The sequence below is a fragment of the Patagioenas fasciata genome, unplaced genomic scaffold (genome assembly GCF_037038585.1).
Source record: "Patagioenas fasciata isolate bPatFas1 unplaced genomic scaffold, bPatFas1.hap1 Unplaced_17, whole genome shotgun sequence".
Classification (NCBI taxonomy): Eukaryota; Metazoa; Chordata; class Aves; order Columbiformes; family Columbidae; genus Patagioenas; species Patagioenas fasciata.
In genome coordinates, this window is record NW_027288588.1 from 746,265 (window position 1) to 752,168 (window position 5,904).

At 53.9% G+C, this 5,904-nt stretch overlaps 1 non-coding gene across 1 annotated transcript; it reads right to left on the bottom strand.

The window, feature by feature from the left end:
• Positions 1-241: 241 nt before the first annotated feature.
• On the bottom strand, positions 242-326 carry LOC136106597 (small nucleolar RNA SNORD45). The gene has a single exon (XR_010652160.2). It is a non-coding gene; the product is annotated as a small nucleolar RNA SNORD45 (small nucleolar RNA).
• Between the last annotated feature and the right edge of the window lie 5,578 nt (positions 327-5,904).

Sequence of the window (5,904 nt, forward strand, 5' to 3'; positions counted from 1 at the left end):
ACCCCCAAATCTCAGCAGCAGCGTCTGTTAACACCGGTTAACAGCTTTGGCTACCCAGAGCTGCCTTCAGCTCACGTGAAAACGTCTCCTCACGCTCAGTGTGAGCCCAAGAACGACGCCTCCCCAATGCCCAAACTGAGGAACCTCAAGCAGTGCCCCCTTCTCCAAGGGCTGCGTTACAATCTGTGACAGAAAGGGGCTTCCACAGCCTGGAAAAGCTCCACAAGGAACTGGAGATTCCTGGGTCTCAGAGTAATTCTAGAGCTCAAGTGGTGACAGCCATCAGCTCCAGCTCAGACAATACATGCCAACGCCCATCACTGACCCAGGAAGCAGCTCTTCCTGTCCTGCCCAACGCCTTCAAACCCAACACACTTTGTCCCTCCAACAGGAGGCAGCTGATTGATTTCTAACACCACTCTTCTCTGTCTACTTCGAGATGAACCAGACATACGTTATACAAGCAACCAAGTCCCCGCCTGGAAGCAGCGGAGCCTTTTGCCTTCTCCTTCCCACCCCACTTTGCAGGAGAAGGAAAACAAACGGCAGAAGAGACGCTGAGAAATTCAACCACCAAATGGAGAGGGAACCTTTGAGAGCGGGAAAACTTATCCGTACAATGGAGAGAGCTACGCTGAATGAATAACACTGAAAATGAACCCTTCTTGCAGGGTAAAGTGCACAGCAATTCAAGACCTGCTGAACAGACCCCTGCCATTCTCAGCAATAAACAACCCCCAAGGCTCAACCAGCCAGCCAGGGTCACTGCTCTAAATCCAAGCGCAGCTGCACCGACCTGAGCCAACACGGACACAGCCGCCTCCCTTGGCCCACACGAAGCTGCACAGGCCACGCGCTGCTCCAACAGGAACGTGCTGGGGACACCCGGGTTTCTCATGGCGGCCTCTGCGCTGTCACCTGCACAAAGCACCAAGAGACCGGCAGCTGTGGGCTCAGCTCCGGGGGTTCCCGGGACCGGGGTCTCCAAGGGCCCGTTCGCACACGGATCCTTGTGCGCGCGCCCCGACCGCGGGCGCCTCTCCCGCCCCCATCCCGACCCGCCGCTCGCTCCCCCGGACCCGCCGCTCGCCCCCCCGGACCCGCCGCTCGCCCCCCCGGACCCGCCGCTCTCTCCCCCGGACCCGCCGCTCGCCCCCCCGGACCCGCCGCTCTCTCCCCCGGACCCGCCGCTCGCCCCCCCGGACCCGCCGCTCTCTCCCCCGGACCCGCCGCTCTCTCCCCCGGACCCGCCGCTCTCTCCCCCGGACCCGCCGCTCGCCCCCCCGGACCCACTCAGCAGCCTCCGCTCGCCCCAGCCCTGTAGCCGGAAATTGCGTCACCGGGAGGGGCGAGCCGAGCGGCGCTGCCGGCAGGACCCCGCCAGAGCTGTCCGATTATTCGCCTGACCCGCCAAATTTTTATACGAAATGTGAATGAGTTGAACAGTTATTAAAATAACAAAGTCTCTGGCAGCCGTGCCGTCATGGTGGCTCAGTGCAGTGGAAAACCCCCTGAACTGCAGGTCAGCCTCAGCTCTCAGATGAGCTCCTCCCCGCCCTCCGCACCGCTGACCCCGCAGCACAAAGCGCGACCGGCGCGTCCCGCGGGCGGACTCGGTGTCCGCGCTCGTTCGTCGCCTCCTCGCTGGCTGCAGCGGGACTGAGGGGCTGTGGGTTCCAAACCTGCGGTTTGCTGCCCTTGCACAGAGGAGAAGGCTCGGCTGCTGAGAACAGGTTCCGTGTTAAACTCGGCTGAAGAGAAGTTTCTCCTCCTGGGATCTCAGAACAGCAGCAGCTCCAAGGAACTGACAGAGCATGGGCCGCGGGCATTTCTCAGTGTCTGTGCTGAGAGGTTTGATCTGGGCGTTGTTAATGCCAGAAAGAGGTGGAAAGATAAAGAGATAAAGATGACGGGTCGTGCTGCACAGAGTTACAGCATTTTTGCAAATGAGGAACTGAAATACGTAGCTTACGCTTTTTCTATGGATAAACAACATTTAATCCAATTCCTTAACTGTATTCCTTGAACACGTGTTCGTTAGAGCACAAGCCAAACAGCGCTGGGTGCGCGGGCGATTCACTCTTTGTACTGGACATTCACATTAACAGTGCTGATAGTGGTTACATCACCAATCCCGTGTCCATTTCCATTTCAATTCCCCTGGTCCTTGGGTTACTCCCCAGGTTCTTTCTCCCGTCCGTGGTCCTTTAACTCGAGAGCCGTGTGTCCACCCTTTCTCTGCAGTCCGAACGGCTGGTTCTGTAGTTAATAAGGCAAGAAAAGGTCCTTCCCATCGTGGGGTCAGAGTTTCCTCTTCCAGGTTTTAATTAGTACTTTATCCCCAGGTTGTATTTTATGAATCGGAAACCCTAAAGGCAGAGTCTGATTTAAAATCTCTTTCTCCCTTCATTTAGTTCCTGCGACTATAAACTTCATATGCAATTTCAATTAGCTGAGCAATAGTTACATCCCTCAGCTCCTCCCTTTTGTAGTTTCTTACACTAATTTCAGACCCAGATCAGTCTGTGCGCAGAACAACACTGACTGCAACACAGCTAACCCAGAATTTCACATTCACATCACTTCCCCCTCTCATTTACTCTCATGTGTACAGATGCATCTGAACGGGGAGCGCGGTGGCACTTTAATAATGGAACCGGTTCTCATTTTGTAATTATCTCCCCGAACAAAATTCTTTTGGTACCAAATATAAACGTGCGAAGTAAAAGGCTGAGCTCAGACACGCAAACCGCACGCCAAGCTCAAATATACAAACAGATCACAATTACATTCATTGAAGACAATATCTCGATTTTAGCCTTGCGCCTTTGGGCCGCTCGCTGCTCAGCCGGGTGGAGGCACCGCTGGGGCTCCTGACAAACAGGGCAGTGCGGCTGGAGCCCCATCGGCACCCGCCCCGCTGCTCCAGCGAGCTGGGCTGAGCAAGGCTTTGATTGGTGTCCATCTGGGTGATACAACTGTTATCCCAAAACCAGGGGTCTGTACTCGGTGTGCACACGGAAGAAAAGCCACATTTAGCACACCGAGATGAGACACAGCCTGTCAAAAGCAGCACGAAAAACACACGTTCTCACTGTTTTCCCTCCACACTACACTGAATTCTAAACAATGTAGCCTTGTATTAACTTTCCAAACATTAACATAATGTGTTTTCCAGTAAAACATAGGCTGTGTTGTAAATCCAAAGCGAGTAATGCCATGGTTTGCACAGTTCTGATGTGAATATTGGTGTTTGTGCCCAGCAACACATTGTATTTCATTGTGAATGTGCCGGAATATTTCCGGTCTGACTTTGTGTTGTACAGATAATGTCAGATTGGTTTTAGATCGTGTGGGTTCAAGGTTTGCACAGCTGAACGTGCTGCCGTGGTCTGCATCTGTCTGTCCAGAGCCGGTAACGTGTATGTTTGTACAGCTTGTGTGTGATTTCTGTTTCTTGCAATAACAATTGTTTGGAGTGTGGTTTTTGCCATTTTCACATTGTATCACTCAGCTCTTGTTTTTCAATGCTTTTTTTTTTGCCTAATGGTTTTTGGAAAAGTTCTCAAAAACCACTGAGAAACCGTTATTGTTAAACTTGGTGCTGTTTCTTTCTTGTGACTTGGGGCTTCAAAGAAATACCCAAACCAATACATTCCATACATTTGGAAGACAGTTCTGTGCAGCTAAATGATTCCTTTTCTTGTCCTTAAATACTTGGGCATTTGTGCTAGAACTGTGTAACAGGAGTGATATTGTTGGGGCACCTCTGAGTGTAAGTTTGTCTTGGATAGATTGCCATGAATGTAGACACTGCTGCTCCACAAAGTGATGTTCTGAGTTCTGCATTTGATCTTTTCACTTCATCTGATGGAGCAGTGGAGTTTAATCATTTGTCTGCAAATGAAACTCCCTAAAAGGCAGTGTACAGGGAACCTGCGGCAGGGAGCTCCTGATTCCCACCTGACTCCTCCAAAGGCCTCTCTTAAAAGTGAACAAAAGCCAACAAAAGCTGCGGCCCCTCCCTCCTGGGCCACTGCGGTGGGCGCCTCCCCTGAGACCACAGGAAGGTCCAGGCTCCTTGTCCTGAGTGGTCAGGGCATCGCTGGCAGGTGGCACCTGCTCACCTGCTCACGGCCACTCTTGGGTGCCTTCATGGCCCAAAATCCCCGGGGATGCCACAGGGCCACCCACTTTTTCCTCGCAGAGGGCACCAGTGCCCAGGAGGCCTGGACATAGAGGTGGGCAGGGAAATGGAGATAGGCTGGTGTCGAGGGTTAAGATTGCGGGGTGACAATCAAACCCTGGCAGATGTGTTGTCAACCTCCTCTCCCCCCCGCTTCCCCCTTTTGCCCCTCCCTCTCCCCCCTTCCCACTCAGCACAGGTGATTGAGAGGGAAAGAAGGACAGAGAGAAGAGAGCTGGAAAAGTTAAAGATGTTTTACTAATGCTACTGATAAGAATAGAGAAAATAACACAAATATACAAAACCCATCTTGTAAGTCTGAGCAACTGCAGAGCAGGCACCCAAAGTCCTGGATTGGACTCTGCAGCCAACCGGAGCTGGATTCAGTCTCTCACTGGCCTCAGTTCGCAGGGACGACCAGCAAGGTCCTCTCCTGATGTCGGCCATGAGCAGAAGGGAAGGAAAAAGGGAAAAGGGAAGGAAAAGGAACGAGATCCTCGTGATCTCCCGCTTTTATATGAAGTATTCACGTGAATGGAATGTTATACACAGTTGGTCACCGGTTTCTCGTTGCCCCTCTCGCGAGATGTCCATCCGTGCTTATCAATAAGTTTGCATTCCCTTGCTGGGTTTAACCAAAACATGTGTTGGGTTCTCCAGGAAAATGCAGCTGACATGAAGGCTTTGGCTGACAGGCAAATTCACTAAAAGAGAAACTTGTTTTTAACAAAACCAGGACCCCAGGGCCCAAGTGACAAGGGGGGTCCCCACGGTGCCACGATGAGCCCTGGGGACAAGGGGGTACCCCGGATGTCACAATGGGCCATGGGGACTACGGGGGGTACCCAGGATGCCACAATGAGCCCTGGGGACAAAGTGGGGTCCTGGGAAGTCACAATGGGTCCCAGTGACAAAGGGGGTGTCCATGGTGCCACAATGGGCTCTGGGGACAAAGCGGGGTCGCCAGGATGTCACAATGGGCTCTGGGGACAATGAGGGGTCCAGGGACACCACAATGGGCCCTGGGGACAAAGGGGTTCCCCAGGATGTCACAATGGGCCCTGGGGACAGAGGGGTCCCCTGAATGTCACAATGGGCCCTGGGGACAAGGAGGGTCCTGGGATGTCAGAATGGGTCCTGGGGAAAAAGAGGGGTCCTGGGATGTCACAATGGGCTCTTGGGACAAAGGGGGTCTGCACCGTGTAACAATGGGCCCTGGGGACAAAGGGGGGTCCCCAGGATGTCACAATGAGCCCTGGGGACAAAGGGGGTTCCCACGGTGTCACAATGGGCCCTGGGGACAAAGGGGGTCCCCAGCATGTCACAAAGGACCCTGGGGACAACGGGGTGTCCTGAAACGTCACAATGGACCCTGGGGACAAAGTGGGGTCCTGGGATGTCACAATGGGCCCTGCAGACAAGGGGGGTCACCACGGTGTCACAATGGGCCCTGGGGACAATGGGGGTCCCCATGGTGTCACAATGCGCCCTGCGGACAAAGTGGAATCCTGGAATGTCACAATGGGCCCTGGGGACAATGGGAGGTGCCTAGGGTGTCACAATGGGCCCTGAGGACAAGGGGGGGGCCCATGGTGTCACAGTGGGTCCCCAGTGACAAGCGAGTTCCCCATGTTGTCCCAATAGGCCCTGGAGACAAAGGCGGGTCCTCTGAATGTCAGAATGGGCCCTGGGGACAAAGGGGGGTCCCATCCTGTCAC